Source organism: Rattus norvegicus, chromosome 3 (genome assembly GCF_036323735.1).
Source record: "Rattus norvegicus strain BN/NHsdMcwi chromosome 3, GRCr8, whole genome shotgun sequence".
Taxonomy (NCBI): domain Eukaryota; kingdom Metazoa; phylum Chordata; class Mammalia; order Rodentia; family Muridae; genus Rattus; species Rattus norvegicus.
Genome location: NC_086021.1, coordinates 131,856,951 through 131,879,194, shown reverse-complemented (window position 1 = coordinate 131,879,194; position 22,244 = coordinate 131,856,951). Strand labels below are relative to the sequence as shown.

At 41.7% G+C, this 22,244-nt stretch overlaps 1 protein-coding gene and 1 long non-coding RNA gene across 2 annotated transcripts in view; one reads left to right on the top strand and one right to left on the bottom strand.

Moving 5' to 3' along the window:
- The window catches only part of LOC134486432 (uncharacterized), a 35,464-nt gene extending 24,859 nt beyond the window's left edge, over positions 1 to 10,605 (top strand). Inside the window, exon 2 of the long non-coding RNA XR_010065348.1 lies at positions 8,645 to 10,605. This is a non-coding gene — a long non-coding RNA (uncharacterized LOC134486432). The remainder of the gene's footprint in view (positions 1 to 8,644) is intronic.
- The window catches only part of Sema6d (semaphorin 6D), a 592,899-nt gene that overhangs the window by 515,384 nt on the left and 55,271 nt on the right, over positions 1 to 22,244 (bottom strand). The gene's annotated exons all lie outside the window — the stretch shown is intronic.

The following is a 22,244-nucleotide window of genomic DNA, read 5'->3' as shown; positions in this document are numbered from 1 at the left end:
TAATTCCTTCAACTGTTTGATTGTGTTTTCCTGGAATTCTTTCAGGGATTTTTGCGATTCCTCTCTGTAGGCTTCTACTTGTTTATTAATGTTTTCCTGTGTTTCCCTAAGGGAGTTCTTCATGTCTTTCTTGAAGTCCTCCAGCATCATGATCAAATATGATTTTGAAACTAGATCTTGCTTTTCTGGTGTGTTTGGATATTCCATGTTTGTTTTGATGGGAGAATTGGGCTCCGATGATGCCAAGTAGTCTTGGTTTCTGTTGCTTGTGTTCCTGTGCTTGCCTCTCACCATCAAATTATCTCTAGTGTTACTTTGTTCTGCTATTTCTGACAGTGGCTAGACTGTCCTATAAGCCTGTGTGTCAGGAGTGCTGTAGACCTGTTTTCCTCTCTTTCAGTCAGTTATGGGGACAGAGTGTTCTGCTTTTGGGCGTGTAGTTTTTCCTCTCTACAGGTCTTCAGCTGTTCCTGTGGGCCTGTGTCTTGAGTTCACCAGGCAGCTTTCTTGCAGCAGAAAAGTTGGTCTTACCTGTGGTCCCGAGGCTCAAGTTCGCTCGTGGGGTGCTGCCCACGGGCTCTCTGCAGCGGCAGCAACCAGGAATACCTGTTCAGCCCCTTCCGGGAGCTTCAGTGCACCAGGGTTCCAGATGGCCTTTGGTGTTTTCCTCTGGCGTCCGAGATGTATGTACAGAGAGCAGTCTCTTCTGGTTTCCCAGGCTTGTCTGCCTGTCTGAAGGTTTAGCTCTCCCTCCCACGGGATTTGGGTGCAGAGAACTGTTTATCTGGTCTGTTTCCTTCAGGTTCCGGAGGTTCTCAGGCAGGGGTCCTGCCGCTCCTGGGCCCTCCCCCACGGGAGCCCAGAGGCCTTATACAGTTTCCTCTTGGGCCAGGGATGTGGGCAGGTGTGAGCAGTGTTGGTGGTCTCTTCCGCTCTGCAGCCTCAGGAGTGCCCACCTGACCTGGTGGTTGGGTCTCTCTCTCACAGGGTCTGGGAGCAGAGAGCTGCTGCGGGCCGGGATCCGCGGGTGTGGGACTTCGTCACTATTCTTCTTAAAGGAGAGGAGACCTACTTAGATTTCCTGAGAGTCCCTTGTCTGGAACTAGTTTATATGTAAGGGAGGCTCAGTAGGACACTTTATTGTATGCTCAGAGAGATTAAGACTCAAACATGGGGGAACACCACAGACACTGTGATGGCTGGTTGGTCGGACTACTTCATGTCTGTCATAAGTGACTTAATCTTTTGAAAGTTATGCTGCTCCATTTATAAATGAAGGCATTGTTTACTTTAATGGTGAGATGGTCTATTTAAGGTAGGGGCTCAGGCAATGGAATGGATATGCCGGTCCTTTGTTTACTCACACAGTAAGTACATATCAATGTATCTATTAATGTATCTAATATGTCTCAAAGTTTTTGTTTTTATCTCCTCAGTTTTTAATGTCTAAAATATTAATTATTGATATATAGAGACAGTTTAAGGATAATATAAAAGTGTAATAAGACAAAACATTCACAAATTACTTTCTAGACCAACTAATGTGAGCAATCCAGCTCCTAGACTATCTGTCCCTAAATCAATCCAATCTAGCAGTGGGGAACCAGATCTCTGTAGTCTGAGCAATAGACTTGGGGTGTAGTTCTTGTGTTTTTATAGGTCAGACCAGTAGACTAAAGGACTAAGAAGATAAATACTGAGAAACCTAAATGGTCCTGTTCAGAATTCTAATCAGACATGTGTGCTTAGGGCTCACATTTTCTTAGGGTATAAGACAGAACCCGTTCCTTGGGGATATGCGCTTGGCTTTTATCATCTGTGAGCACAACCGTTAAGCTCCTCCTTAATTTTTGTGAGGGCCACCCAAAATGATTATAAGAGGCAAAGAAACTGGTACAGGAGAGGGTAACTGTAAGATGAGAACAGAGACAAAAGAAGAGGGGAAGGAATACACCCATTGATTTTCCCACTGCAATATGGGATGCTTGGAAGACTCCTCAAAGCACAGGGGGGCCTAACAGAAAGCTGGCAATTCCATTCCTTTCATCCACACCAGGAGTGTCCTTCTTCAGTTCATCTGTCTCCCATCCGAATGACGACTGTGGCACATGTGTGGTAGGAAGAAGGGATAGGAAGCTGGGGAGATGGCTTGTTGGTTGAAGGTGAATGCCACCAAGTCTGCAGAGCTGAATTTGAGCAGGAAACATACATGGTAGAGGGAAAGAAGTGACTCTCACAAACTTGTCTTCCACAATGCTCTCTCCTGCTCCCTCTCTATGTGAAAAAGAAAGAAACGGGAGCTGGAAACAGCCACTTCCCTGCATCCAGCATGGGTTTCAAGAGATCTCCAGGTTGGGAGTGTCCTGTGTGATACACTGCTATAGACCTCTTCCATTTATTCATTTTCCAAACAGCTGTTTTTTCCCAACCGTTATTTTTTAATAGTACAGACTACGCACCCTAATCCAATAATGAAACAAATATTTTTTGCCTACTTTTATTGGTTTTCTTTCACCAAAGACAGTCCATCTTTGTAATCTACCCTTGCTAACCATTATCTAATTCCTCTATCCAGAGTTAGACGGCTTTGAAAAAAAAAAAGCAATCAGAGGAGAGACAGACAGTGGGCATACCTAAACTACACAGAATAAATACATAATTCAGTGATATTAACCTCTCAGCTACCTGGGAAGCATTCTTTGTAGCTCAAACAGTGAGCCAGCCAGTGAGAGAGAGCGTGTTTATCATTTATTTAATACGCAGGGCTGCAGCCTAAAGAAGAAAAGTTTGAAAGTAATGTCAACAGCCAGAGGATCACACTCGGAGTCATCCGGCTCACCTTGTGCTTCTCCCCTAGGCAGAGCTGACAGGAATTCATTCAGGGCCATTCTATTATTCATGCAACGAACTGCCCATCACAAATGCAATATGAAAAAGGAGACACACTGAGCACGGCACGGGCGTATCAGCTCTAAAGACTGACGGTTTAATTTCATGATTTCAAGACGGTTCATTTAAAAGTTCCTGGAGCAAGGTTCTAAAGCTCAGGTTGACAAAGGGAGCATCGCTGCACTTTAAGAAACCGTGTCCTAGTTTTGCTAGGAAGTAAAAGAAACTGAGTTGAAAGCATAGGATGCAAACAATGGGTGCAACGATAGGACAAGTGGGGGCAGTGCCCCTGAGCTCTCTCAGGCCCATGCCACAGAAATTGACTGTTTTGGGAAACTGATCATGGTTTCTACTACTAGATCAGTGAAGAAGAGAACACAGAAAGCCTCCCGCAGTTTCTCATTTACAGGAGATTTAGAGCCAAGTGTGACAGATGCACACCCTTGCCGACACAAGGTCTGTGTCCTTGCTAGAACAGACTGAGAGAACTGAGGATTATACCAAGCATGAGACCAGGAAAGAGGCTGGGAACCGGTGGAGACACAGTACCAACAGTGTTCACTTGGCACTAAGCTGGGGTTATTCTGCATCCTATGGCATTTCTAAGCTACCTTTCTAGAATAGTGTGTTAGTGGTTCTAAGTGTTCAAATGTCACCATATAGAGAGGTCAAGTACCCCTGTAGGCTGATACATAGTGCTCTTCACAACCTCTCTGGTGGATGCCTCACATTATTGCATTAGGTGAGGACCACTGTATGAACCCCTGAGCTGTATGTATGAATCTGAGGAGAAAGGTGGGCATATCAGTCACAATGACTAGGGTTTTGGGATTCTTAGGTTCCAGCCAGAGGACACTGGCCAGCAAAGGAAGCTGAGGCTCACTCAATCAAGGGAGGGACTTACAAAGAGAAAGTCAAATAGAAACAGGTGTCACAGACCCATGACTTCCTATACCAGGAAGCCAAGAGCCAAGGACCCTGTATGGGGCAACTGACTGAACTTGCTGCCTGACAATGGTTTACATGCGCCAGCTGTGGATGGGTAAAGAGGCCAGCTGAGTCTGATTTAATGCAGGCTGAAGAAAGGCCCACACACATCGAAGTGCTTCAATGTAGTGTTTCTGGTTGAGCTCTAAATTTCCTCCAGCTGGGCACTTCTAACACTGTGGGAAAGCAGAAGCAACAGCAGGAGAGCTAACCCATATGCTCTTGATGAGGCTTGGAGCTCTCCTGGGACCCCACAGACTCAAGGACTTCTCTGGCTATTTCCAGTAGAATGTGAAGGTCATCAAAGAGGAACTCTGTAGCCAAAGAAATGGAGAGCAGTGAACGGGCAGGAGGAAACAGGTGTGAGCTGCAACACGGGGAGGCCAGAGAGCAGTGCTGCCAATCATGCCATCTCTAGAGTCCTCGGCACCTGCCAGGGCATTCAGGGAGCGGTTCCTCAGATGTTTCAATTTAGTGGCTCATGATAGCACCACCATGCACAGGCACACACACACACGCACACACGCACACACACCACACACACACACACACACACACCACACACACACAGACACACACACACAGATACACACACACATACACACACAGACACTCACACACGCACACGCACACATGTACACACACATATATGTGTACACACATGTACACGCACACACAAACAAGTACATGCTCACACACAAATTCACACACACATATGTGTACACACATGTACATGCACACACAAACAAGTACATGCTCACACACAAATTCACACACACATATGTGTACACACATGTACACGCACACACAAACAAATACATGCTCACACACAAATTCACACACACACACACACACACACATGCACACACACACATAAACACTTATGCTTTTCCTTCCCTTCAGTGTGTCTGCCAAACCTTCACACTGGGGTCGTGCCCCTCAGGTTTCTGGAAGGTGGAGATAAGGTAGGACATGGGGCTACAATGAAGGGTTTTCTAACAGAGAGAGTCTGGATCTGGTTACCTTTGGCACCAGTGAACTCCAGAGAACACACGGGCATTAGAACAAGGGTCTGTAAGCACCAAACACAGTGATTATGCAAGTTACAACATTAGCAACGAGTCCGTTGGGAAGGATAAGATTGCAGATCAGTCTGCTGTCCACAAGTGCTGATGGGAGTCCACCACATGATGGGAAAAGACAGTCTGATCATTGGGGAGAACTTAGAGAACAACGGTCATTGGACTTCGGACCATGCACACAGTATCATCTTCAGTACTTCCCAGCAAAGTGTTGTCCAAGACATGCTCAAAGCACAGCTCTCCCTCCTTTCCCCCACCTGTTAATGACAACGAGCTAGACCATGTGTTCACAGAACATTTAAAGATATTTAAAAACTGAATCTATGCCTGCTCTAGGACTGTCCAACAAAAATGTCTATTCATTTATCCAAATACATTTGCTGGAGTGTTTATAGCAATACTACACACAATAAACAGAATTGAAAAACTACTAATATGCCCATTATCAATAGAATGGCTGAATAAATTGTAATAAATCATATGATATTATAATTGACATTTTTCATCATATAATATTCTGTTAAGAAAATAAGATAATCTCACAATGTCAAGGAAAGAAAACCAGACACAAAACTTTGTAAATCCATATATGTATGTAAATCCATTTATATACCTACAAATACATATATTTATATAAATACACACATATATTCCACTACACCTTGTGACATTTCTAAGCTATCTTTTTAAAATAGTATGTTAATGTCCCAGTACACCTGTTGCCAGATGCATAAGCCTCTCCACATCTCTCTGGTGGTTGTATTTATGTATATGTATACATATATATATATACACATACAAATATATGTATATATACACACATCTACCAGAGAGAAGTGAAGAGGGCTATGCAATAGATAGATAGATAGATAGATAGATAGATAGATAGATAGATAGATAGATAGAGATAGAAAGCTAGATAGATATAGATACATGGAGAGAAACACACACACACAAACACACACACACACACACACACAGAGAGAGAGAGAGAGAGAGAGAGAGAGAGAGAGTTTAAAATTGTTAAAAGTGCTGGGTATGTTGGTGTATGCCTGTAAATTTATTATTACTAAGGTTCAAACAAGAGGATTGCATGTTTGGGGTCACCTAGAACTGCACAGCTTTATGGACTTACCTGACCGGGATTATAAGAGAATAGAGGAAGAACAGAGACACAGACACATGAATAGAGAAGCTAGAATTGGGTAGATTATGGGAACTTTGATGGCATACACCAGTAGTAGCCCCCAAACTCAGTGGACCTGTTTTATTGGTTGAATAGAAGAGGTAAGCTTATTGTATACAACTAAATGGTAGGGTTATTATTTGCAGTTGAACAGGACATGGGAAGCAGTCTCAGGCTGTAAACATGTGGAAGGAGGAAGCTTTATTCACTTTCTGCACATACTGAAAACATCAGCACATGGACCAGAGGAAGGCTTGCCCATGGGTCTGATGCACTGGGGATCCTTGACATGGCCATGCTCATGTTAATACACATTCACACAGGACTCGTCCACCTGCCCCTCTCATGGGCCAAACTCTACCACACAGAGAAATCCTCTCTCAAACAAGTAGCACAGGCAAGGCAAGTTTCTATACAAAGTCAGTAAAGCCATTATTCAAGGTGTGGGGGGAAGGTGGTCCTCATGACATTCTGAACAACAGTTGTGTCAATATTAGCCAGTGTTCTGTTTTCAGTGAGTGCACGCTTGCGTCTGCATACCAATTCCTTGTGTTTAAAGAAGAGGATGCCAAGCACACTTATTACCATGCAATTTATGGCATAAAGGCAGACAGGGCTTCCCTGCCAGAAAAAGGAAAGGTTATGACCCAGGTAGTCTCAGGCTTGCAACCAGGACAAATGTAAGTTCAATGGCACTTTTTGCAGAACTGGGATGGATGAAAATACCAGTATCATGGGGGTTTTCAGGTTTTCAATGACAAAAGGTAAGCATGGAGAATGGCTGTGAGTAACATCAGCTATGCTGATCAACATTCGCAATCCTGTCTCTCGGGCATGATAACTGTACTGTCCGAGGCTGATGAGCCTCCTGGTCTCAGAGAGTGTGGCAAAGTGTGAAGCCTCTTGTAATACCTGACTCTGGAACCCCAGGTCCATTAGTGGTTTTCTCACAGAACGACCCATATCTGCTATCAGGAGTGGATGTCTTTGAGTTTTAGAATAGCTTCCTTTGTCTGACTCACAGGCTGCCAACTGTATCTATATCGGCAGCCTTCTTCACCCTCACCCATTTCAGAGAGTCATATCTCCCTCCCTAGTGGATTCAGCTTACAAGGCATCCTGGCTCTGTTTGTATACCTGCTGTCTGCTGGCAATGAGTGCAGTTAAGAACGATGTCCTCTTCCCAGACAAATCCACCTGCAGCTTCAGAATGGTACATCTTCAGTTGTCCTAATTACCATGAATGGTCCAGAGGAAATAGGTGACAATCCTACTGAGACTGTTACTGGAGCTGGGGCATCCCCGAAGTGAGGCAGGTGGATGGCTCCTTCCAAAGTTGTACATATGTAGGATTTCTGAAACCTCAGCCCTCTTGTTCCTATTAATTCTGTTTTTCCCATGTAGTTTCTTTGTCCTGCCTAACTTTCCGATTCCTTTTCCACTCCTCTAAGCTCCGTGCTGCTATTTCCCATCAACTTAGATTTGTTATTATCTATTCATTGAGCTCACAAATAGAACTGTGCCCTGGAGGAACAGCCTGAGAAATTAAGTACATTGTATTCAATTTATTTTGAAATTAACACTATGGCAAGTGAACCAAAATTTCATTTCTTTATATACTGGTTAACAAACACACATTTTGGTAGATGGGAAAGGCCCTTCCCTAGCTTGCCTCTTTCCTTTGCGAGGCTTTACAGGATGGAGGTTTGATTCTACAGACCTTCCTCCTTTTTTCAAACATTGCTTCCCTTCTTTTGTTGACCATCTTAAACAAGCAAGCGGATGTTTCCTTTCTTTCCTTTTAATTGCTGCTGTGATGTGTGAGGCAACGTTCTCAATGAAATGCAAGTCGTAGCTGCCCACACAGCAATAAAAGGGGCTTTGTGGGCCTCCCAGCATGGGCTGCTTCTCAGCCTTGGGGTCCATGGTCCCTTCTGCAAAGGGCTCAGTGACCTTCAGCTTCTCCCTCTCATACCAAAAAGATGCTCCGAGTGTGAGAAAAACAGCAGGTAGGCCAGCCACCACAAAGAGCCTGTCCTCTAGTGTGTCCGTCTTCTTTCCCTCTGACAGTCAATTATTATGGTTTCAGTAACAGTTGTACTTTACGGTGACATGACGATCCCGGAGCCAGAGCTGACTGAAGCTATTTCACCTTAAGATTTTTGCTCCTTAGCTTGCTTTCCTGTTAATACACTGATCGCAACTGTGATTAGGAAAAATACTGTTCATTAATTTACAACCGAACAACATTGAAAAGGTGGCTAAGTGCTTCAGTGTAGAACAGGCTTACATTCTGATGCAGAGAGAGAGCAACATATTTTCTGGTTAAGAACAGAATTATGGCTAAAGCCCACAGTAAATGAACAAACAGAAATTACATGTGTTGATTCAGCACCATTCTCAAGAAGGATTGCTCGCTTAAGGAAGGGCTTTCACCTTCCATCTACTCATTAGGCCTGCAACAGGGCCAGCATGACTATTGATTTTTATCCTTCCTTAGGTCCTCCTAACATGTTGATGCAGCCTGACCTGGATAATCACGATTACCGTTAATGCTGAAGAGAGCAGACATCACCCTCTATGTGACAGGCCTGGACATCTGCAGTCCTACCTTTTCGAGGCATAATGACAGAGTATTCTGAGCAGTTCAGAAGGGGTAGGTCGTTCTTGAGGCACTAACACTCGGAATCATGGGTAAAGCGAACACTTTGCTTTCCTCTAAAATTCAGTGTGCAGTTAGTTGGCTCCGTGCTTGGTGTCTGTGGCACCACCATACATTACGGCAGAGAGCACAGTTATTTAACTCATGGTGGCTGAGAAGCAAGGAGAGACGAGAGCAAGCCAGGACCCCACTATCTCCTTTAAGGATACACCTACAATGACATAACATCCTACCTAGGTCCCACCTTACATAAAGTTTGTACCAACTTTGAATTGTGCCATCAGGCTGGGAACCAAACCTTTTACATGTAAGTCATTGGGGCTTGGTGGGGGGAGCAGTTCCAAATTGCTACAGGAAGTAAGGAAGGCCCGATGTTACAAGGCAATGAGTCTTAGAGACTATGGAAATATTGGTAAAGGAGAAATTCCCCTAACCCTGTAGATATTGTAGGTGAAGTGAAGTCTGGCCTCCTATTTGTTAAAGGCATTTAGAAGTCTACCTTGACATTCCTTTTAAAGACCCCCCACCTCTCTGCCTGCCACAGCACGTAGGAAACACTTCAGAGTTCATTACAAATGACCACCTCCCAGAGCACTGGTTAAGGACAACCAGACAGGAGGAATTACAGTTGTTGCATCAAAAATAACCTTTTTTGATATTATTTTTGATCAAAGTGAAGTGACTATAGCAATAACCTTTCAGCTGGGAACTGTTATGGTTTTCTTTCTTCTTAGGCACCTTCCTTTGAAACACCTTGTCTCTAGGACTCTAAGCCAACTTCTCCTTTGTCAGCACCTTTCAAAAGATGATTTCACAGAAACAGTACTAACACGAACCCTGGACACCCTGTTTCTTCTCTATTTTGTTCATTCTTGGTGTTTATCCTCCCCTGAGTTGTACAGGAACCAATACCACTCTTTCTCTACACAAGGGAAAAAAAATCCAGCCTTCAGTCTTTACCTGGTGTGTGCTTCCAACACATGGCAAAAGTTCAAAACTCCCCTCTCTTGGGAATAGCTAAGTCCATCACCTGCCTCGGTGCATGCCTATATGCCACATGTCTTTATCCTTCCTGTGAGTCTATAAGACCAGTGGATAATTTCTGAGTTTACCTACATCGGGAAAACAAGAGGCCCACTCATTTTCTCATTACATTTCTCCTATTGTACTGGTCTGACAAAACCACCTCTGTCCTTACCCTATTCATTTTGTCCTTTGCAATGGTGTTCGGATTATGCCAGAGTGAGCATTTGTACAAAAAATCATGAGATGCTATGGTTTAGGTAAGTGTATTTCATGAAAACGTCAGGTATGCATATGATGGGTGTTGTTTAAGATCTGTATGTAAACAGTTGAAAGACTTTTGAGACAATTAACTATCTTGCATGCTTGTAGCTGCATTGTATGCTCAAATCCTCAAATAGGAAGGCATGATGACTCCATGGTGTCTGTCCTCCTGTGCCAATTGGTAGATTCAACCACATTTCAAGTGAAGTGAAACTGAGAAAAAACAAATATATAAATCTGTCAATAGAAGATGTTGCTATATTGAGAATCTTCAGAGACTTTTGAAGATAACCAGGCTAGGTTTTCTTGAGCAAGGATTTTTCTAACATTTTGATATTAAAGCAAGCAGAGATGGGACTATGGGAAGGGCCCTTACAGAGACTGAAGCTGCGGCTTCAATTTCATCAATGACATAGACCTTCCCAGTGACTTAGACTCCCTCTGAACCTAGTTCACCAGAGTCTTGGTTGTTTTGATTTTCTATAACCATCCAAACGTTAATAAAATCCAAAGATGATTCTGTTTAAATGATTTTAAGTATCTATAATTTAAGATATGATTAAAAATAAAGAAAATAAATTAATCAAGTCACATGTAAATTAAATGTATTAATTTGTTGTTGTATGCTAGCAAATGTATTAATCAAACAAATTAAGTGATCTGCCTGGCTTTTAAAATATCTAGAGGAGTTTTAGCTTTTTACATTAAATTTATATCAACTTTCTACTGAAATATTTTATCAGGGAGTGTCATTGTGACTTAGTTATAAGGCAGACTAGTTAATTCTTGATTAGATTCAATTTGACACCCTGGCCATAGCATTTATTGTGAACAATTTTAAATGTATAGAATGGTAATGCAGAATGGGTAAACTGAAAGACTCTTATTAGATATGCACAATATATACACATTTATGATTAAGAAATAGGCCTACATTACGTGAGAATTAAAGCACAGATAAAAAAAGCAAGAATAGGTTTAGTATCCCTGATACAGAAGTCTGAATTCAGATGTGCTCTAAACTTGAGACTTTTGGAGCATTTACAGGGTGGCAGATTACATACCCGCCTTTCTGTGATGTCATAGTTCAAATCAGCTGCACTGAAAAATACTTGATAAAAATTTCTTTATCCTGTGAGTATAAGGTCAATGCATAAGCTGGTATTTAAACTCAAGTTCAAAATATTTCATTATATCTCTGCAAACATTGCAAAAATTTTACACACATACACACACACACACAGAGAGAGAGAGAGAGAGAGAGAGAGAGAGAGAGAGAGAGAGAGAGAGAGAGAATGAATGACTCTCAGAAACTGAGTCTGCAGAGACTCTGGCCTAAGCCTACTGTTTACAAGTACGAATATGCCTCAAGAATCATGTACGTTCACTAAATATCTAATGCAAATTCAGTTTGTATGAATCGCTGTGCAGCTTCTAAATTAATGGCAAGAAAAGGCTGAGCCCCTGCAACAAAATAAAAGGGGAGGGGAGTAATGAGGACAAGTTCAAGAGCTTCAATGAAGCAATTCATTTCTTTTAAAATTTTTTGGTTTTTTATTGTCAGTTCTTTGAAAAATTTACACTCATATTTAATGAGTTCTGATCCCTCCCTCCTTCCCATTTTCTCTTTCCATCCCACTCCTATAAGATTACCCTCTCCACCTGTTACTTTTCTGATTCGATTGTTTTTTCCTGTATGACACATTTAGTTTAACCAGGGGCATCCATATGACCACTGAATGAAATCTATGCACCAGAGCTTGGTGGGGTTGGCAGTAGGCACATAGTGGAAGACAATTGTTCCCTCTTTCTGGAATCTATACATAGGCGATAGTTCAGCTGTGAGGTGTAGGGCTCCTGGGTTTCTCCTGTCTCCTTGTCTTGCTGTTGATAGTGGGTCCATATTAGTGTAGACACGGTGAGGGCATCCTTTGTGATTGAGAGCTCATAATGGCCACATGTTTTCTTTTGAAGCTTTTCTTCCTATTCTATTTTCAAGATGTCGAAACCTCCACACTCTCTCTCCTTTCTACAGAGTACTCTGAGCCTTTGACAACATGACATACCTTGTGGGGGGCTAAGCATTTGACATTCTCTGCATCTTGTGCAGCCAATGTCTCAGGGAGTGATTTTATGGTCACTCTGACCAACAGATGAAATGGAAAAAGTTAAAGGAAGAACAGTTGGTTTATTTTACTCCTGGTTTCAGAGGACTTAGACCATCATGTTGTAGGAAACAGCGTGACAAAAGAGCTCACATTGTGCAGGCCAGGGTGTAGAGAAAAAAACAAAGGGAACATTTCCCTGTCTTTCTCTCTTTTCAAATCCATTTAATCTACTGTGGTAATCTGATCATGAGAAGTACCAAACACATTCAGGGTGAGACTTCCCCTCTTATTTAATACTTTGTGGAGATATTCTCCCAGTCACACCCATCAAGGAGTCTCAGCTTTGAGGTAACTCAATCTCATCAAGTTGACGATGAGGATTAATCATCGTATCTTGACATGGTGTTCACATTGTCCATGTACATATTCAAGCACAGTTTTATTGGATATTTTATTTATTTATATTTTACATGTTATCCCCTTTCCTGGTTTCCCCTCTGGAAACCCCTTATCTCATTACCCTCCCTCTGCTTCTATGAGGATGCTCCCCCACCCAACCACCCTCTCCAGCCTTCCGGCACTGGCATTTCCCTAAATGGGGCATTGAGCCTTCACAGGACCAAGGACCTCCCCTTGCACTGCTGTCCAACAAGGAGGCCATCCTCTGCTACATATGCAGCTGCAGTCATGGGTCACTCCATATGTACTTTTTGGTTGGTGATTTAGTCCCTGTAGAATGTAGCAGAGAAAGCATCTCTTAACCCCAGCATTAAACCACAACCACTGCCAAGAAAAAAAAGTAAGTTTGGGGGGAATCCAAGAGTCATTTGCTGATGTCTTTAGTATACAAATCAGCAAGTCCTGGCAGTGTGTGGGGTCCTGGGAGAAGTACAGAGAATCTTTACGAGTGAAAATTCTCAGAAGTACAGTAGAATTGTCTCCATAGTGTGCTGCTTTCAAGCATGCCTCGGAGGAATGGGGGTTTCTTTAGGGTTATCCAAGTGTAAGGTTACAAATGGATATTCTTGATTATAAATTCTCTAAGGACACTCATAGCCATCAATGAAGCAATGTCATGCCAGCAGCAGAGTCACAAAGCCAAATGAGTTAGCACTTGAGAAAACGATGGTAAAAAGTTCAGAACCGGGGATTCACCTCTGTGGTAGAGCATATACCTTTAGCATGCATGAAATCCCAGGTACGGTCCCTCCCACAGAAAGAAAACATGAGTACAACTGGTTCTGTTCTAGGCATGGCACATATAGGAGCTCTGTGAACCTGCTTCCCAGCAAAAGAGGTAAAAATTATTTTAACCCATTTGAGGTTAAGTTCATGCATTAAAAATTGGGAGATATTTGCTTTGACTGTTAAACAGCAAAAATGTGAGGAGTCTGTGAAGTCCAATGAGAACCTACTTTCTCCCTGCTTCTCAGTACATTACGACAGGGCTACTTACAGGGTACAGCTAAGAACTGGTCCCTCGCCCTGTAGCTCCTACTTAGACGATAATGCCAGAATTCCTATCCTGTGCCATTGTGGGTGAAGACACCCTCCCTTGGTCCAGCCTCTTTAATGGACAGAATGGTGTTGGGGAGATACTAGAGCCCCAGATACCCCTGGCTATGAAGTTCCATGACAGTGGCTTTATGCTTTGTGGGGCAAGCTGAAAGCCTTCTAGCTTTGGACCAATCCAGTAAGTGCACAACTTCAGATGCAAGTGTCAGTTAGAGAGACAGACACGGTCTTGACCAATACCTCTGTGGATGTGACTTTGGGATTTTTTTTTTTTGAAAGAAAGAAAAGCAGCCCTAAAAACGACAGTTCCTGGTCTCTCTCCAGAACACACAATTTTTAATAGACTGGAGAAAGACAGTCAGACCTGTGGGGATGATGGAGTGATAGTAGCTGGAGGGCTATAAAGAGATTCTTTTGACACAGAAAAAAACTATGGGCCAGGCCATGTGTCTGCCTGAGAAGACAGAAGAAGGAAAAGTTGGCTGGGTGAAACCCTTATGGTGTCAGAACCTATCTCAAAAACTGACTTTAGGAATTTGCTTGGAAAGACTGAATTCTACTGAATTATTTTGTACTGAATTCACATCCTGGGGCATTGCTGAAAAAAATAGACATATTTGCCTTCAAGGAGTAGCGATTCATCCATCTTACCCCTAGTTAGTGACAGTAAACACTGCAAAGCCACTGTCACCCCAGAGTCACTAACCTTGGACTCAGTGGTTGAATCTTCAAGGAGTAAGTATAGAGCCTTAGTTCTGTGTGGGGACATAGAACTCACTGAAATAATTCAGGTATTCACTGGATAAGTCAACTAGAAGGCACAAATAATAGGAAGTCTCGCAGTGACATCTGTACCCACAGAGGCTTCAAGATATTACACAAAAAGTTCAGCTTTCAGCAAAACAATAGGAGAAACAGCAAGATATACTGCACTTACCAAAAGGAAGGAAGCAAGAAGAGAAAGTGGGCAAAAGAAACAGCCTATGACAGTAGCCACATGTCAGACTTAGAAAAGTCTTGACAGTCACCTTCATAATTTAAGAACTAAAGGAGCCATGATTAATGGCAAAAGGCATAATACCCCCTCCCTTTCATAAACTAGCAATTTCTGCTCCCATTTCTATTATTCAGCATAATGCTCTAGCATAATTCCAGCCAGCAAAATAAGACAAGAAAAATACCCAGAATTACAAAGATTAAAATGTAATAATGCTGTTCAAGTGGAAATGATGTAGTTGCCCAACAGGAAATCCAGAGTCTCTGTGACCCTTTTATAGAATTATTGTCTTTCTATCAAGGCTATAAGCTGTTGATTCAGCACAAATACTGTTTTTAAAAGTATGCTAACAAGAAATCCAGAAACTTCAATTTATGGAGTATAACTGCCCAAAAACGAAATACACTTAACAGAACTTTTATAGGTATATGTGATGAAAATTAGAACATGGCAGAAAAACAAAGCAAAGGTAATTTGGGCAAATGGGAAGACACAACATATTCCATATTCACAGAGGTGAACTTAACATAGGGTGGAGATTCAAATTATTCAAGGTGGATTATGAATTCAGTGAAATTTCCAAAGTCTTGCTTCTTAAAAAAATACTATTTTATTGCCATAGGCCACAATCCCTAAAATAACTGAAATAAGCTGGGCAAAGAAAATAGATGGCTTTGCCATTAATGGGCACAATAATAGCACTCAGGAGTCTCTAGCATTAGTCGAGGAATAGAGCCATACAAGCCAATAGAACAGAACATGGAAGTCACAAGCAGACTTCAACATGTTCAGGTGAGCTATGGAAAGGGTAGAACAGGAAGGTCTGCAGAGGAAAGAGGTTTTGCACCAAGTGATCTATGAAGACACCAATAAAATGAACCGCAACTTCAACAATAATTTTATACAAACTGTCTCAAATGAATCACAGATTTCAATATAAAACACAAAACTAAAAAGTAAGCCAAGGCTTAGAAACACAAAATCAGTTCTAAAAATGTCTGGGAAAATTAAAAATTTTCTAATAAGCGTAAAAAAACCCCACTTTTTCTTGAGAGATAGGGAGGGATGTCTCAGAAATAAAGCTCGTCAGATGCTCCATCCAGTTTCAGCTCCTAGTACCCAACCTGGGCTCCCAACTGCCTGCAGCTCTTCCTAGTACCCAACCCGGGCTCCCAACTGCCTGCAGCTCTAGCTGCAGGGAACATGACATTCTTCTCTGGTGTCCATGTAAACCCACATTCATGTTCACAGACATAGACAAACATGCATAAATAAACAATAAAATAAATATTTAAAGAGTTTTCTCCATGAAAGACCAACTGAAGACGACAAAGGACAAACATTTACTAAGAGAATATATTTCTCAGTCACATCTACAAAAAAAGACCTAATATTTAAAATTTGCAAAGGAACCCTGAACTCCATAGTAAAACATTTGACAACACAATTAATGAATGATCAAGACACATGAACAGATGAATTCTCTAAAATGATATACAGATGATTAATAAACACACAGAGATGCTCACCACAGCCCCCAGGAAATGTGAATTTGAGCCCAAAGTGAGATTTGATTATGCATCCAACAAGCTATCATAAAAAGATCAAAGAAAATTACTAAGAGTAACTCAGACAGACTGTGGATAGTCGTTATTGCTCTTTCTATTGGTTTGTGTGGCTAGAACTTTTTTGAGATACTATTTTTAAAAATCACAGTTGCTAATTTGACAAAGAAAACTGAAGTGTGAAATAGGCAAGGACTAAAAAACTCAGTCCAGGATTACTGAACTTTGAGTCCCTTCTAAACAGTGGAGGAAGGAAATTGGAAGTGGTTGTTCATCATTAGAAGAGCAAGCCTGGCATGTTTGAAGGGATCTGAACTCACACAGATTGGAGTGCTGAGAATGGACAGAAGGCAACACATGTTCTAAAAATAAGATTCGAGATAGAATGTACAGGCTACAGATCTCCCTATAATGAGTCTTCCTCAACAAAGTACAAGATGGGTCCCAGCAACTCAGGAATGTTGCTGGAATGTGGATCACTAACGTTGAACCACTCACTGAACTCTGCTTGCAATAAAGAAAGGGCCTCTGACTGATTTTAATTGCGAGTTTTCTTGTAATGAATGTTCCTGGCACCTTCCGACACTCCCTTTACATCTGCTACCTGTGAGGCTGCTTGTGAAAGAGATTTTGGGTAGCTTTGATCTGCTGTTTCCGACTGGAAAACATCAAGCAAATGTGAAACAGGTGCCTTCCACATTGGCATCATACCTTCCCAAGTAGAGAGCCACCAAGAGAATTGTCCCCAAGAAATCTCTTCATCCCCATCAGAAGGTTTACTGAAAGATATTGAAGGCAAAATCATGGTCTCTACTTAAGCTGGTGTTCCCACTGTGTTGTGAAGAATGCACTGAGGAAGTGACAAAAGGAAGCTTTAAAGGCAGTGGCCCTGGGCCACTCATGCCACTTCAAGGCAAATCTTCAGGATACAGTAGGATCTGCTTATTCCTGTCACTGCTTCAAGGTACCATTTTGTCAGACTGAGGACTAACAACAAACACTATTTAAAGGAACTGTCACTCATTTTCTACAACTTCAAACACGGGAGAGAAGTTTTCAAACTCATTCTTCCACCAATGCATTGAAAATGCTTTCTTTCAGCATTTATCCTTAAAAAAATGGTTATACACACTTTGGAGCATTGGGCAGTCCATGGCTGCCTTCAATCTGTTTGGCCATGGCTGTGCTTGGTGCGCACTCTTCTATTAATGCATAACTAATCTTTGTACGTTCCTGTAGTGATTCCTGCCTTGCTGGGGTAATATAAATACAAAGAACCTGCCACTTGGATAATCTGCATGGTCAACTTTATAGGATTTTACCCTGAAAAGTCTTAAAAGACCCCACTCACTTGTAGTGAGTATGACTTTGCTTTACAATTCAAGAGCCTGAGCCATGGCCTTGTGCTTTAAGTTCAAAATAAATCCTATCTGGATTGTCAGGAGACTCCTCTTGCCTTGTGCCTGTATTTATTATTTGTTTGGGGATGGCTTAGACTTTTGTTACTATGAGTTTGTTACTGAGAATTTTATAAACAAAATGTAGGTGGTGAGGACCTCCCTAACTCTTTGGCTAATGGGTTTTAAATGCTACATTTCTCAAGCTTCACAGATCTACAACCTCACCTCTTTCCATGTATCTCCCATGGCCTTTCTAGCTCTGGGACACAGATTTGAGATAATCTTCATCTCCTTGTCCTTGTCCTAATCTGGTATCTCCCTGAACCTATATTTCCTAAAACATCTCTTCTGTAAACCTTAGAATAACTATGCTTACCTCATACTCTGGAAGGGAGGAAGGTTAAGGAGACATTTTATGATGAACCCTCTGAAAAATAAAACCACATTGTTACTTTTCTTTTCATGTGATCCCATTTATTTCTGTATACCTAGTGAGTGACATAGCACCTCATAGAGAAGAAGCACTCATGAATATTTAATCAGCATGCAAATGAGGCACAGGTCATGCAGATGAACACTCATAATGGCTTAGAACATAGCTAGTCTTCTTCAAGCTCAAGTTCTAATATTTGGTGAATGTTACTAACTAGCTAAGTGACAACCTTTGGCTATGTAATGAACGGTTCTAGGTTTTAAAGGCAAGGTTACCCAGGATTCTCTATCTAAGGTGAGAGGACTTGCAAACTGGAAGCCATATTGATTTCATACTGAACTGTAAATATGAATATCTCAGGGAGTCAGACCTATGACTGCTATATCTGACATTCCAGGCTGCAAATCTGCAAATCAATGCAACAATGAGAAAAGCATCAGGAGCCTTAGGGCTTAGTTCTCTCATATCTGTTCAAGGTTTAATCAAGTTGAAGGGCTCTCAGTCTACAATACGGTGTGCATATCTCTAGTGTCTTGAGCAAATCACAGCTTGCATATCCTAACTTCCAGTGGATAATGTAGTCATTACAAACTTTCACTGTTCCAGCCCATTTAAACACTGGTGCCTTCTGTGCACTTGGTTTTAAATTGGGCTTTTCTACACAACAGGAAACAATCGTAACCACCATTGAATCTCCTAAACTCACAAGCTTCCGTCTTTGATTATTTTCTGAGTGTTTTCTTTGTAATCGTTTCTCTTGCTTCTTGCGTGACAATAGGACATGCCACTTTGTTGGATACTAGCTCTATTTTTCCCTCACAACTTTTAACTCTTTTTTTTTTCATCTCAGGTGCTAAGAGTTCATGGAAAATTGAGCTTCCTTTTCAGTTAGGACTAAATAAGAAAAATAGATATTATTTCCATTGGGCTGATATTTTGACACCTGCTTTTTGCTTAGAAGAATATTCTTTAGGCTCGTGGTTATTTTAAGTCCACAATAGCAAACCAGGTGACAGGACAAGTCAGAACAATGCCGTAATATCTGGAACCATTTGCTTCCAATGCTAATTTTATCATTTTGTACATGTATGAAGTATAAAATGTCCTCGTCTCTGTCCTCAAAATGTGTAAATACTAATGCTCCATCTTTGACTGCATGATCACCAATCGAATATAATTCCTGGCCTGCCATGTGAACACTTGGGATAGTTAAAAACCAATTTACCTCACAGCAGAGTCTGATGGTGAAATGATCAATAGAATCTTAGAGTTGAGTTATTAGTCTCACTTATTTGAGGTCACAGATATCAATGAATATAGATACACATATATACACTGGCTAGAAATTTCAAAATAGTGATGACGAAGTAACATCAGATAAAAAACAGGAAGAAAGCCAGTACCAAGAAAGTGACATCAGAAATGGGGTAGAGCCCTAACCAGTATGATTGCGTCACCACTCCAGCTGAAGCAGACCTGAAGTTTCCATTCCTTCATGACGGAACAAACAAGAAACCTAAGTTCAACATACATCTTAGGGACACAATAATGATTTGGAGTGTTTGAATGAGAGACATCGCATATAGGATCGGATATTTAAGCATAGTCCTCAGCTGATTTCACTGTTTTGGAGAGGCAATGGGAGTTTATAGTCTTATGCAATACTCTATTCTCTCTAATTTACAACTGTGATCTCTCTGCTTCTCACTCCTGTCATTATGCCAGTCACTTGCTGTCACGATGGACTCTAATCCTTCTGGAATCAAAAGTGCAAATAGACTCTCTTATGTTACCTTGATCACGCTGTATCATGCAAGAGAAAAATAAATAATGTAGTAGTTTTATTTTACTGTCACTACACCGAGGAAAGAATACACGGAAGTTTTCTATTTTCACTACCGCAGACTTTGCTATCCTTTTATGTCTTATAATGTGCTTTGTGAAGAAGGAGACTATGGAAGTAGACAGAATGACAAGACGGTAGTCCCCTGCATGTTTGAATCTGTGGTTATATCACCACACATCAAGAAGGACTTTCCAGATATGGCACTTGGGTCAAGAGATTGTCTAGATACCCTGGATGGGCCCTTTGCCACATATGTCGTAGTGCAAGCAGGAGAGCTATGCTGGCTGTGGGGAAGGAAGATGTGATCGCAGATACAGAAGCAGAGCCAGGGTGTGGAAACATAATTCACACCGTTGAGCTGCTGATGGTGAAGTTGTGGGAGTGGGCCATATGTCAAGGGAGCAATAGTGTCTAGAATAAGGAAAAGAAAGGTCACTGGTTCTTTCTACAAGTCTATAGAAACATATCACTAAGGAAACCTGGACTTTAGCCCACTGAGAGCTACATCAGATATTCGCGCTCTCTCCCCTTCACGATCGTGGTAAAAGAGAGAGTTAAATTTCTGATATGTCAAACTAAGATAATCAGTGGCTTCTTCCCCAATTTTAATTCATCTGCCACCTGCTGCATGCTTCACCACTGGCTCCTGCCAGCTCTTCCTCCTCCACCTACTGAGCGTCTGTGGATGCTAACACTAACCTCTTCACTTTCAGAAAAGTGGTGCTTCCTCAAAGGTATCAATGTCGAATCTAGCCAGACTGTCCTTAATTGTTTCCTTCTAGGACTTAGAAGTGCAGTCTCATTTCCTTAACACGTGATGAAAGGTTGGGGAAGGTCACTCACTCACAAGAGATGAACACACAGCAAGAAGATCAAGAAGGGTCCCTAATGGGGTTGGGGATTTAGCTCAGCGGTAGAGCGCTTGCCTAGCAAGCGCAAGGCCCTGGGTTCGGTCCCCAGCTCTGAAAAAGAAAAGAAAAAAAAAAAGAAAGGTCCCTAACAAACCATCTAAATCCTGTCAGAAGCTCCAGTTACTCACAATGTTCTATTTCCACCAGGTATTCAGTAATGTTCCCTGCATAAATACCCTCTATATTGGTTACTTTTTTGATGCTGTGATAAGATGCCATGACCAAGGTAACCAAGGTCGAATATGAGAGCTTCTTTGGGCTTATCATTCCAATGAGATGGGAGTCTATCATGGAAGAAGGACCGCAGTGAGCGGCAGCCATAGAGGTAGGGCAAGAAGCTGAGCAACCCTTTCTTTTAACACAACCATGAAGGAGAGAGAACAAATTGGCTGTGGTTTGAGACTTTAAATTCTCAAAGGCTACCTCCATTGAGGTATTTTCTCCAGCAAGGGTGAACCACCCCTAACCTCACCAAGTGTTCAAATGACTGAATGGGGATAATCTCATTCAAAACACCATGGCCTCACTACCCCTGCCACATTCACAGAAATATCTCTCCTTAACAGATGTTTGCAATTTCTTGTTCTTAGAATCTCCTCCTCCTCCTTCTCCTCCTTCTTCTTCCTCTTTCTCCATCTCCTCCTCCTCCTCTTCTCCCTCTTCCTCTTCTTCCTCCTCCTCCTTCTTTTCTATTCCTCTTCTCCTCCTTCTATTAATTTAATCTCCAGGACAGAAATAGATCTCTGAAAAAAATATTTCATGTTCAACATGTGCAAAATCGGCACATGCTGAACTCCTGAAAGAAAGATGGTTGGTAATAAGATGAGCCCTGGTTGCAGAGTAGACAATGTTACTTCCTTGGAAGCCCCAACCCATCAGGAACTTCCAGGGTTCTCTGCTGTACTCAAAAAGCCAGACTATGGCTTCCATATGTCTTGCCCTAACTGCTTAAACAAGGCCCCCTTCCTCACAGAGTATACCAATCACAGAACCTCGGGACCAGATGGTACAAAGAGATTGCTTGTTACTTTTCCTTCATAACTGAAGACAGGCGATCCTTCAGATGATGTGGCAGGGCCAGGCAGTGTGACTGCTTAGTTTATGCAGTTAGACTTCTTGGAAATTCGAAATTTTTCTCTGTCATGAAATTGTGCAAATGGAAGCAAATTATTTCCCATTTTGGTACACAAACTTGCACATCTAGATACAGAGGGTAGTAACAGTATCTATCATGATGTTGCTGGGATGAATATATAAAAAAAGGGAAACTGTTTTACAACAAATGCTACTGAGATGAAAAAGTTTCTATATTTTCATGTACAATTAATTTTTGGAACCCAAAGATATTCTCCTCTGAGAACGGAGAATCAAGGTGT